Source organism: Rhinolophus hipposideros (assembly GCF_964194185.1).
Source record: "Rhinolophus hipposideros genome assembly, chromosome: 18".
NCBI classification, from domain to species: domain Eukaryota; kingdom Metazoa; phylum Chordata; class Mammalia; order Chiroptera; family Rhinolophidae; genus Rhinolophus; species Rhinolophus hipposideros.
Window position 1 is genome coordinate 41,222,419 of NC_138064.1, and position 13,993 is coordinate 41,236,411.

At 33.0% G+C, this 13,993-nt stretch overlaps 1 protein-coding gene across 4 annotated transcripts in view; it reads left to right on the forward strand.

Moving 5' to 3' along the window:
- Positions 1 to 13,993, forward strand: part of PCLO (piccolo presynaptic cytomatrix protein) — a 382,570-nt gene that overhangs the window by 11,790 nt on the left and 356,787 nt on the right. The window lies entirely within an intron of this gene.

Here is a 13,993-nt window from a genome sequence, read left to right on the forward strand (position 1 = left end):
TTCTATGCAGTAAATCTCTTATATTATTACTTTTGTAGTCTATGCATAAAATAGAATACTGGTCTCTAGTATCACTCCTTGAAAGGGCTAGGAGAATTTCTGTGATATTTTTGGTTACCAACACATCAGAGTTATGACTATATTTGTTTATGAACATCCTGGCTCTTACATGGCTGCCAGGTCTGCGGAGGAAGGACTGGAGAAGTATCAGCACTCAGACAAGGGGACTTCTACTTCCTTAAATAAATTTGTCCCTGCCAGATACACACACACACACACACACACACACACACACGCACTGCTTAGGCAACCCAAATATCAGTGTGAACAGGATGTTATTTAAATTACTTGTCCTCTCTGGTAGCTGTCAAGATGTGTGCTTTTCCAAATAAACCTTAAGAATCCACTGGCTCCAAGCCTAGCCTTTTGATATCGAGAGTTTATAGCTGTATCTCTTCTTGCCAGTCCATTAATGGAATAAATCTTAACAGCACAGGTCTCTCTTTGGGCTTGCTTTCAGACATAGAAACAGAATATTTGCTTTCTAATTGTAACAGAAACATTTTATTGTTGATTTATTTCTTTTGATGTGTAGCTTGGGGCACAGTTGATTTAGGGAGAGATTTAAAGACTTGTCCCTAAAGTCTGAAATTTCTCCTGGCTCATATGAAATTTTATAATGTATGGAATGACATGTCATTTTTCAGAATGTTGATAATGAACCAAATGTTCGTGACCAAAGTGGATTTAGGTGGGGTTTTTGTTTTGTGTGTGTTATTTTCGGTCATTATTTTTGGTCATTATGGCCTATATATTAATACGTCTCTCTTCACTGAAACCAGATACTTTATTTAACAAAAACCTGACCCTATTTCAACAGCTAAAAACAAACAAACATACCTGATTTGCATATAAACTCTCTCCACTTATTAAAAAAAGAAACAATAAATGACTGAAATTCATTAGGCCAGAAAAATGGTTTAACTGGCTACCTCTTTTAGGTTTGATAGGCCTGCTGCTTCCATTTCTAGTAAGAGAAACTGAGGTAGGGGGATCTGTTCAGAAGACCTGTTGAGAAAAGAGAACTGGAATGTGTGGAGAAAGAAAGCCAGTAAGAAATTCCTGAGGGTGGTGTGGCTGACAGGGCAGAGTGGTCTTTTAGTTGCTTGCTCTTTTAGCACAAAGGTCTTTTGTCTTCCCAAATTCTAAGCAAAGACCACAGCACAATACCTCTTAAAGAGGAGGACTGAACTCAACAAATATGTTCATCTGTCTCTAAAGGTCCCACTTTTTATAAAATTGAAAGTATAGTAGTTTCAGAAAATGGAAAAGACCACCAACAGCATAAATTGGCATGTTGAAGAATTCCTAGAAGATAGAAAGAAAATGGGAAGTAGGTGAGAGAAGAGCTGAGGAAACCACTGCACAAGTGGCTTCCTAAGGGAAGCTCTGTAAAGTGCTAAGCTTGATGTTAACAAGTGTAGAAAGCAGTGTGGCTAGTGATCAAATAATAAATTAAAGAACTACAGAAAGAAAAAAATGAGGACAAGTCCACGCTTTCCTAATCTCCAATGGGAAGACAAGGTTTGGGGAGAAGCTTTCTTTTTCTTCCCCTCAGGCGAAAGCCAGAGAAATGAAGGGATGCACTGTCTGAGGAAGGAGCCTCATGAGAAAACAAGGCCTTGAAAAGAAGTTTAGAACTAATGCTCGTCTCCCACAACAAAGTGATAAAAAGGAGAAGAAAACAAATAAAAACACTACTCAACCATGAGTCAAATGCACTAAATCTGTTATCCTCTCACTGAAGCTGTCCTTGAACACTGGCCCTCTGCCATCCTGTTTCCTCTCATTCAAAGGAGAGAACTAATACAGAGCTCTCTACACATAAGAAAAAAAAAAAAAAAAAAAAAAAAAAAAAACCTCTGTTGTTTATTTATACTAATGGAGACATTCAGTATAAATGAATGGTTTGAAGAGACTAACTTGACATTTTAGCAATAATACTACATGAAGGACATAGGTGAACTAGTGAAAATCAAAACAAAAGACACTCAACCTCATGGGAAAGCTCATTCAGGAACATAAAGAACTATAAAATTCTTACTATTTCTGAGAAATATTTAAGAGGATACTTCATCAATAATTACCACACTGAAATTTTAGTGGGCTGATTGAATAAAATGTAAAAATGGGCCCAGTTATGTTTTGGAAGACTTAAGAATTTTCTCAGATGGTAAAGCTAAAAGACAAAAAAATTCTTCACTTGCTTACTGAGCACCTACTATGTTTCAGGCACAGTTCTAGATTCTTGGCATATGGGTATGAACAAAACAGACCGAAAAACACTTCCTTAATGGAATTTGTATTCTTGTAAAAATGACAAATAAAACACATGGTGTGACAGATGGCAATAAGTGTTATGGAGAAAAATGAAGTAGTGGAAGGTTATAGCATAGACCAAGAGAGGGGTGGGATGGGCGATGGGGTTCCCTTACTCCCTCTCATTGGGGGAATGAGAGTCTGGTAGTTGATGGATGACTTGGAAATCTGGAAATTTTAGTGGTGACTAAAGGTCTAACTTGTGTGTATAGTCCTAACTGAAGCTTGGGGCAGGGAGGGGTTGGGAAGGAAGGAAAGAGTGGGGATGTACCCAGGAATGTGTATTCGGAGATTCCCCTTTTTCCTCTGTCCTATAGTGATGGGCGTTTTATCCCCACTGTAGGGAGCCTTTCTCGACTCCTGTTCATGGAGTTGTAGACATTTTGGGTTCCCTTGGGACTCTTGGAGCTCTGGGGCTCAAAGAGACATATTAAAAATCATGGAGATTATATCTAAAAACTCCAGAAGGAGTTTTAGAATCAATACTATGGAGGCAAGCTGGAGAAGAACATTTTTCTGAGCTATAGAAAGGTACATGTCTTCAGATTGGACAGGCCTACCAGTGTCTAAGCGAGATTAGTGAAATGACGGTTAGATATATTCTGGTGAAATACCAGATTCCGAGGATAAGAAGAACACTTGAAAGACTTCCACAGAGAAATGCACTATTGTCCACAAAGAGATGAGAAATCAGTCAGCTATAACACTCACCATCACAGAAAACAGCAGATAAGGAGCATTTTCTTTAAATTTTTAGAGATGCTGATAAGATGAATTCTGTTTCTAGGCAAGATATCAAGAGAGTGAAAGAATGCATAATAGTCATTATCATTCTTTCTGTCTTAACTATTTATCTAAATATCTACATGTCTATACATATACTCATAAATGTATAAATGTAAATATATATATACACATGTATATTACAAACACTCTAGGAGTTCCTCTATTAAAATTGATAATAAAAATAATGGGATAGAGTAGCTGAGTATAGCCTAGAGATGAAGAAAACTATAAAGACTTTCAATTAGTGTTTTCCAAAATGTGATTGCATAACTGTGGTGAAATGTGAGATGATACTAGATGATACACAAATCAAACTCAAAAACTTATTGTGTATTAAAATTTATAATGAACACAGTAAGTCCTTACTTAACATTGTCAATAGGTTCTTGAAACTGTGGAGAAATGATGTATAATTACCTATTTTATCATAGGCTAATTGATACAGACAAAAGTTATGTTTGTGTGGCATTGCATCAATATAATGAAAAGATGTTGAATGAAATGACCATTATTAAAGGGCCGACTGTACATCAAACATATTTCTTGGAGATTGTTTAAGACAATCCTAAAGCAGGTGATTATTATAAGTTTGTCTTTTAAAAACTATAGGTTTTATAGTAAAATGAAAGTATATAATATGTTATATTTATAAATCAAAACTTATTATTTGATGTTATAATAGCTACCACAAGAAAAACTCAAAGCAAAAGTTAACACTGATTCAGGAGGGTGAGGCTTGGTAATAGAAATAGAAGCTTTTACTTTCAGTGTCATACCTTTTAGTACTATTTTTCACCTTGTGAATCCATGTTATAATGAACACTTAGTAATTAAAAAAATTCTCATTAATTAAATGATTGGTTAAATAATTATATGATGTGAAAGGATGGATAAAGGATTTACATTCTTCATTTTTATATCTTCACCCTTGGCAGTCTACTTTCTGAAATATCAAGAGTTTTCAGTTCTATGTAACAGTGATGATGGGAAATGCCGTCTGCCTGTGATGCAAATTTGGTCAACTTTTGAATACATTTTTTGTTTGGCACCATTTTGAAATGAATCCAATAAAGAAAAATAAAGTCCCTTGATTCTAAACATAAGATTTTAAGAACATAAAAGATTTTTTTGCTGTTCTCTGATAATCCATATGATATCAAAGTATTTAAAACTAGAATACCCTGACTATAACAAAATGAATTTATCTCTATTTAAAACAGTTTTTTAATGAATTTCCAGGAATAGAAATACTCAATTTTAATCTTTTATACATGTGTATTACTTAATATGTTTACACTCTCATTTTCAATGAGATCCAGTTTGAAACATTTTCCATCCTGACTTGGATATTCCCTATACAAAATAACTATATATTCCTCATGCTCTAACCATAAGTTTAATCATTAGATCAAAGCCTTTTTTTCATTTTCAACTTTTAAGTAACTAGATGTTTCATGTGTCTTTCTGCATATTCAGCTTTTATGATACCCACTAAGCCTGTTGTTACGCATTATTGAAACCTGTGTGGTGATCTGTGTAGCTTACTAAGAACAGATGTTCTGCTGTGAAAGCAGATACTCACACTTAACAAAATCATTTATTGAATCAGTAAACTTAATACAGTGATGGGTTAACTTGCTCATTATTTACATCCCTTGAGAAAACACACACATATCTAACACTCTCCTCTGTTCCGTATCTTAATGAGCTTAGATAAAACATGGGCTCTTACCTACATGGGCTCTTTCAGAGGTATTACATTAAATACAAAGATACAAATAATTTGTTAGAAGTTTGTAATTATTTTCCTTAAAGTAATGGCCATATCAAATGCATTGGTAAGGCATCAAAAGACCAGGGTTGTAATCCTAGCTCTGCCCTTCACACATGTACCTCTTGCTGATTGATATTCCTATGACTTTACTTAAAAGTAATTCTAAGTACCTTTGAAAAGGAAACAACTTCACTACAATGATGTTTCTTGCCTTTTTCTTATTTCGGTAAGAAAGGGGATTGGTCTTTAGTCACAGGAAGAAAAGATCATAGTTTGAACACTGCATTTCAGACTGTGCACTAGGCACTTTACATGCATTTTGTCATTTAATGCTCTTTTAATAAGGTGGTGTCCACATTATGAACATGAATAAAGAGCCTAAGAAAATTAGAATTCATATTCAAAAGCAATTTGAAATCTGCAGGGGTTTTTTTAGTACATTAATCATCAGATGGCCCTTTGGAAAGAATATGCGATTTTAGAGTTGGACAATATAGATATGAACTCCTAGCTCAGCTATTTAATTAATTTGTGATTTGGTCAGGTCACATTTTTTTTCCTGAGTTTTTAGTTTCCTTATTTATGATCTGAGACATTCATAAAGTAAAAATCACATTTGGCCATATAAGTGGAAGTGCTTTGAAATTGACACTAATAAATATTTATTATTGTTGTTATTATAAATCTTTATAAAAATTCTAATAGGCAAATGTAGGGATAATGCCATCATTGTTTCCTGCATCTGTAGAAGTGAAAACTGAGGTTAAGAATTTAAGTGATATGCAAGATCACAGAATTACTTTGCAATGGATCCAATTAAAGATTTGATCTGTTGACCCCACAATTAGCATCTTTTTAATAGAAGACCGCATTGTCTTTAAATGGACCATTTCCTAAATTTCTAGGTTACAGAGAGAGAGAGAGAGAGAGAGAGAGAGAGAGAGAGAGAAAGGAGAGAGAGACAGAGAGAGAGAGAGAGAGAGAGAGAGAGAGAGAGAGAGAGAGAGAATAAATTTTACATATTTTTAAAGTTAAAAAGAAATTAACCTTCTTGGCAGGAGTTTATTTTTGATTAAATGTAAAAAGAATCCAGATCCAAGAGGACAGATTTTATATCTTTCTATTCATTTTTGCTCAAACCAGGGTTTTACCTTTCTGAACTCTTTTTTTTTCTTTAGGAAAGCTGTGCACTTTTACTCTGAGCCAGCCACTCTGTCATAGAACTCAGGATCTAGAAGGAGAGTTAGTAATTTAGCAAATGATGATGGAATCTTGTTTGTACAATAGAATATAATAAAGTTCATATAGATGAGATCTGATCTCACCTGAAACAGTAACCCTTCTTTTCTATACTTTTTTTCTTCTCATAAAAAATACATTTTAACCAACTGCAAAATAATTGATATAAATATGACATTTCTGTCATTTGTTCAGTAAAATCAGAATTTTTCAGTAGAGTTCATAAAACAACTCTTAGGTGCAGATTTATACTTATGTAAAACAGTTAAGAGAAGTGCAGAACATGCTTCATTATGTGAACATGTGATTAGAAATTCTGTAACAGCATTTGTGGGAAAAATTTTAATGTGCAAATCTTTGTGTTTTTTAACTTGACAGAGGAAGGATTAAAAATATAGTCAAAAGGATATAATCAATAAGGTTGTAAAGATTTTGTAGAGTATCCGATGGACACTTGTCTTATTAGGAAGTCCACTTCAGGGATGGTGTAGATGCCTGATCACTGCACTGTACACCTGAAGCTGAAGCTGAACAATAATGAATGTCAACTACAAGTTTATATATGTAGTCACAAGAAGCGGAGTACAGCATTAGGAATAGAGACAGTGGAAATGTAATGGCTCTGTGTACAGTGTCAGAGGGATAGTAGATTGGGGGAGGGGAGTTATCACTGTGTGAGGGATATAAATGATAAATGTCTATTACATTGTTTTGTACACCTGAAACTAATTAAAAAAATTTTAGAAATGAAATTCTCACCCTCAAAATAAATTAGAAAAACTATATATATATAATCAAAAGGAAATAAATGATAATACAAAATATGAATCAGATCCCTGAAAAAAATCTGAAAATAATGTAAAGCTGATTAAGTGTAATTTTAAAATGAGATTTTCCTTAAATACATTCTTGAAAATGTACATACATACAACTACATAAAATCTGAATAAACTGCAAGTTATAAGGGGGCATCCATTTACAGCTCAAAGAGCCTATTTCAGGAAATAGCCTCTTATGAAACTTTGTCTTTTTTACACAAGCTTTAATATGTTTTTAACATTTCATATGTTTTTAAAACATTCTTTCTTTCCAAGTCATTTACAAGTGATTGTCTTAATTCCAGTGAGCATCTAATTGAATTAAAGATATGTAGCTTTCAGCATAATGAGTTCATAAAGTTTATGAGACCTTAGATTATTTTCATTAAATATTTTCAGTTTTTTAAATGAAATAATAGGACAATTCAACAAGCTATTCAAATAATTGCACAAACACTACCTAATTGGAAATATTGGTTCACAGGCTACAAAATGTGTGATAGCTTAAAGTTTGTGTTAATCAATTGAGGTATAAAAGTTTGAATTTGCCATATGAGAGGCTGTTCAGAAGTATTAATATATAATATATGGAAGTTCAGTTTACTGAATTGGGATCCTTCTCTCTTTGTGTAACTAATAGAGTATGAATGTATTTTCATGTTCATGTACTGTAATTATTTTTAAATTGTGCTTTGGTGAAAGTGTTGGTTTTCTTGTTTTGGACTCCATTGATAAACATATTAAAATATGCTTTTATCATTTGATCCTTCATTGTGAGGATTTACAAATGTTATTGCTAACATTTAGTGAACATTATTATGCTTTAAGAAGGAAAAAAGGCGTGTTCAGTTTACGTTTTTCAAGGTTTGTTAATGATCGCTGAATTAAGCATCAGTAATTGTAATCCACACAGTTTTAGGGAGGAAATAGCCATCTGAGTTGCGGATGAATTATTTTAAATAAAACTGTTTCACCAAGTGGCTGACCATGTCATCCCAGTTCTGAGGAATGAGAGTGTCTAGTTTTTAACCAAAGTAAATTCTGTGTTAATATGCATAGCTAAAGATGTCAACTACAGTGAGCCATCTGCAGCCAAACTGCTGTTAGCTAATAACTGCCTCTTCAAGGAGGACATGTAGTTTGGGCGATCCTTGAATAGCAGAAAGCATAATCTGTTAGCAAAATTTAGTTTGGTTTCCTCTTTATAATATTATATATTATTATCCAATATATATCATATAATTATATTTTCTATGGCATTCAAAATAATATAAGTATGATAAATATTTGAAGATAATTTTATGAGAAATAGGAAAAAAATTAGAATAATTTATCATTAAATAATATCTAAAATTTATTTAGCATCTAACACAGATAAAAATAATCACGTCACTCCTTTCAAGAGTCTGTGAGGAGAGGAACTATTGGAAGAAAATTTAAACACTATTTGAGTCTAAATGCTGTGGTTCAAACTCTTGTAGTAATAGTTGAGAAGGCACAGATCTTAATTGATGATGGAATATTAAGTGGTAAAGGAGGAAATTCAATGAGGACCATAAAGGATAGGGAGAATTTAGATATATGGAAGATTACAAATTGGACTTTGAATCATGACCCATGTAAGGGAGAATGTGACTATTGCTTTTAAATGGTACACTTAGATGTCATGGTTTAAGGAAAACTTAGTTGTGATGCATCAAGAAGCAAGTACTCAACAGGTTTTATTGTAAAGGACAGGATGAAAGCCTGATTGAAGAAAATGTATGCAACAGTTAATGTGAACGGTATGAACACAAGCAAATATCAATTCCATTGTGTTTGTCTTTTTGATGTTCCATTATTGTAATTACTATGCTTTGTTGTTGCGCAGAGGTTCCATTATAAATCTTATGTAAATTTTGTGTTTAAAATTTCCACTTTGGAGCACATTGAAGGGTGGATGTTAATTATTATGCCTCTGGACTTTTAAATTTTTTTAATTTTATTTTTGAGAGGCTTTTTATCTATTTTGAAGCTAAGTAGCTTAATAATAGTTCTGAGGAGGAATGTGCTTTAATTATGGCACCCCAGTGTTTACTGACTCACCTCATTGCTTAATGTATCAAGTTAATTATCTTTAATTATTATTGAAGACACACTCTTAAAAATCAGAATATACTTTTAAAAAAGTCAATAGTTTTGATAATTTTTGGAAAATAATCGTTAATTGAACCTCTATGTGAAGTTCACTATGAAACTTTTAAGTGGTATGTCATGAAACATCTAAATAAGACATTTATGATTTTCCAGCAAAGTCCTTAGCCAGTGAAGCTGTATTACCATATTTCACAGCTCTGATACATAACAAAAGGGAACCTGGAGAGTTGGATTAAACATGGAGGTGTGTTATAGTCATTATATGCAGGTCTGCATGAATACATAGTGACCTCTGAATGAGTAGCAATCCTGGCTCTTACCCCCATTTAGGTAGCATTTTAAGTCAGAAGACTGAATGAATACTTTATGCCTTTCTTTTGTTCCCTTCTGTAGAGCTAATTTAATTAGAATTAGAGTAGCTCATTAAACAATTGTGTCTCCAGATTTTAATTCCATTTATGCATTTTCTATAAGTAAGACTATAGGTGGGGAAAGCAAAAAAAAAAAGAAAAAAGACTGCTTTTCCTTATTTGTTATATAAAATCTAAAATTTAAAAGTAGTTCAAACATGACATACTTATATAGTATAGTTACATTTTTATCATTTTGATGCTTGTATATTGAAGGTAAGATGCAGTTACCTTCGGGACATACTGATGCAGTTGTAGGCTTCCCTGGTGTTGTTTCTTGCATTTCTCCCATCATCTTTCAAGTAGATGTAGATGATTAGAGTGTAATCTATTAGATCTAATCCAAGAGTAATGTTAGAGAGTGGGTGCTAGTTGTGACAGGGGACTTGTGAAGTTGTTTATGAAATATTGGTGGAAGACTTCTTCTTTGAATCAGACTTAGCCTCAGATATTGTTTGACTTCTGTTGCATGGGGAAGAAGTGATAAACACTTAAATCTTCTAAGATCCTCATTTGTGATTGCAATGGAATGAAGACCCAATCATGCAGAACTAGGGGAGCCAACTGTATTGTAGACATGGTTATCAAATGGAACTGACAGCAAGTGTCTAAGGCAGTGTCGGTACTAGTAAATTCAGGTTCTCTGCTCTGAGTTAAACATTTAACTTTGGGAGAGAAACAAGGCAGTGATTGTCTGCAGGCAGGGAAAATCTGTATGGTGAGTAGGTGTGCTAATTAACAGGGGACTGTCAGTATGAATCAGAAGGGGACAGATTGTCCATGGCCAGCGGTATAGAGTAGGGTTCTGGGAGAATGCCATATAACCAGAAAATGAAGGCAGAATCCTGTCATTCAGGTTGGGTAAACAGTGGAGATTAGCAGAGTAAACATAGAAATGCTGTAGTTGAAGAGCACATATATATTCAATTAATTTATTAATTTAAACCAGCTCAGAAAAATATTTGTGAACATCTATAATGCTTCGATGGTCAATTAGACCCTGGGCGTCAATAGGAAGGCCACTACGAGGAGGTTCTTACTGTTTGTTGCTTACAGACTTTTGGGGTATATAGATCTGGAAATAGCAGAATTATATGAGTGCTTGCCTAAGAACACTAACAAAATTATGTGTTTTGAATTTCTTGCAAAATTTTTAAACATTATTTCACAGTTACTGGAGAGGCATTGAAGTTTGAGGTGAGGTAGTTAGAGACAACCCCTTCTGTGGTTGTTAGTTTTAAAGTTTGTATTTGGTGGAGTTATAAAGTATTTGAGAAAAGGGCCAAATGAGACACAGTGGTTTTGAAGATGTGAAAGAATGAATGGGAAATGACCTTTCAAGAGCAAGTGTTGACACATTTGAGCAATAATTGAGAATGCAGTAAAAATATGACAGGAATTCACTCAGATATCTGAGAGGACTAAGGTGTTATTACTACTCATTATTCTCCCTAAGTGCGATGTGAGAGAAAAGTAGGTGGTCCATAATGTTTATGCTGGGGCGGGTTGTGGCCTTTTTCATTTTCTCAAAGTGTGGGATTTTTTTTTTTTTAATTGAATCAGGGAATTTGAAATGCTGCTGTTTCAGTACTAGATTTTTAAATGCTGAGATAAAAATCATTTCTATTTTCCACAGATTTGGCCAGTAGAATTAAATAAAAAGGAGGTTCTTTCTAAAGAATCCTAAGAAGATAAAAAGCTTTTCGTATTCTGATAACTTTAGACAATTATTTTAATCTGTATTCTAGCAGTGAGGAGGAACATTGAAGGATCAAATGTCTTTCATGTGTTATGTATCAAAATGAAGGAAATGTGGTCATTAAAAGGACAAAAGATGAAATAGTAGAGTCTATTCAAAAAAAACGCTGTATTAAGAGAAAAGCAGAATACTCTCCCTATGGAGAGGCAGCCACTGGTGTTTTCTACCTGTCTTTTCATAACTCTCCTTGTCTGCTTGTGTGTAGACATAGTCATATACATTTTCAAACTACAAGGAAACATTGATTTGATCTTGGAATACAGAAAATATAGAATGTGTTTCCCAGTGTTGATGCAAATCATACATTAGATATGCCATAATAGTTTTCTAATTTTGTAGAGGTCCAAAGATGGAGTGAGAGCCTACTGGCTAGCTATGTGCGAATCTCCAATGTTGACACTGCAAAGAGACTTAAAATATTATTGCTGAAACCAAATAATTGTTGGGGGGGAAGGGGAAAGGAAACTAGCAGGAAGGAAGGAAAGAAGGAATCATGAAAATATCATAATCAGATACTTTATATACCTGTAATAACCTTGAAATTATACTATGTGTTGACTTGTTTCTTATCTTCTATAATGTAGTCTCCATGAGGACAGACATATTTGTCTTGTATTCAGTGATATGTGCTGAGTAGAAATTGCTCAATAAATATTTGAATAAAGAAATGAATAGGTGAATAAGTTTTGTATCTCCTTTGGCTATGATACTTGTCAGAAAGAATAAACAATTTAACTAAAATGAAAGTCAGTAACCCCAGGAGTTTGTAATTTAAAGTGGTTAATGTGGGTGCAGATCTCATATATTTTATAGGAAAAAAAGTAAATGATAGAGTAGCAGTAAAGAATTATGCTTTTAATTATATTTTCTTCTTTTGTCTTGTCTGGCTGCATGATTATAACGTGATGTGGTATCATTTAAAGCTGTAGACAAAACAAATGAGAAAAATAAATATAAAACAGCAGAATTGACTTTGACAATAGGGGAGATAGTTGAGTGGGTAGGTGCATATTTATAGAGGAATTTCCTTCCATCAAGAAGGGGATAAAAACTGAGTGAAAGTTTCCTTGCAGTCTACCTCACCTTTAGTCATGATACTTGTATAAGTAACAATTGCTTGATTATGTTTTTGGATTCATAAATTGAAAAAAATACAGATATACATATATATACGTATATACATACATACGTGTATATATATATACGTACATATATATGTATATATATATGTATATACATGGGCAGAGAAGAGAGAGAGAGAGAGAGAGAGAGAGAGAGAGAGAGAGAGAGAGAGAGAGTTTATTTACGAAATGCTTCAAATGAGCCGAAAAGCAAAGATAAAAATATAACAAATATATAAGTACTCAATACCCATATTGAAAACAAATGTAATAAACACCCAAGTACCTCCCTTCTATATTTACCAAATAAGATGTTAATTTTACTTTTTGATTCAGATTTTTAAACAGAAATATAACATATCATAGTTGAAAATCTCTTGTAACTTTCTCCAAACAAACATTTGCTTTCCATGAGATTGCAAAACGAGCTTTGTTATTACTGGTGCATGAGTTTAAATAATTTTAATGTGCTTTTTTTAAAATTTCAAAGCCATTTTAATGATTGAGAAAAATATTCAGTATAGTTTTTTTCATTAAAAAAGTTTAACAGTGTAAATTGTCAATGACAAGGAAATTTTTGCAAGTCTAAGAATTATTATTTCAATTTCTTTTCAAAAGGAAATAGTTTGGCAATAAAGGGTATGTTGTTTGCCAGTGTAACACTTCACAGTTTTGTAAACTGTGGAACTTTCTGGTAGCTATGTTCTGTATATTTACTTTCTCATGTAGAATTCTGTACAAAGAACTTCAGTGCTAAACTGGTAACATTGGTTACTTTAGGTGAAGAAGATTGGATAATGTAGAATTTGTCATTCTAAATTACTTTGGTAATATTTAAAATTTTGTATAATGAGCACATGTTATTTTGGAATTGAAAAAGGTAACTATAAATCATAAATACTTTTAAATTGTCTTCTAATATATAGTATTTCCTTTAACATCTCCTTTTCACAATCGATGTGATATGAAAAGAACAGATGTACTTGAACCAATGCACGTATATATAATGTATATCACACATCCATACACATCTCACCAGTCAAATAAGTATATTGCTTATTTATATTGCTCTTTTTAATATATTCATAAAAATTTTAAGGAAATAATGTGTTCTCTGCTAGATCATGCGATTTGTGATAATTTGAGGGTATGCCTTTATTTTTCTATATTTTCTTAACAGAGAATGTTCTCTTTTCAACCCAGTATGGTTAACAATTTTTGTTTTCACACATTTGATTATGTCGCCTTAGAGGGAGAAGTAATGCTCTGCTAATTTAAGAAATTAGCAATATGTTAATAATTTGACAAGCCTACTCTGGCTTGTATAACTGAAAACTGTTTCTGAGCCATCAGTAGAGAAAATGCCTAACATAACTGATTTATGGAATCTAATATATTTTATAAGTCATGTTTTTATTTGTGAAATAAATACCTGCTTTTTTTGTTTCTGGGAGTAATCAAACTTGGAGTAAATCAAAGGCAAAGAATAACACAATTAACTTTAGAAAAAAAACCATAACTCTATGTGGATTTTTACCTTTTATTTTCCTTAAAGTGTAGAGTGCTTAAGT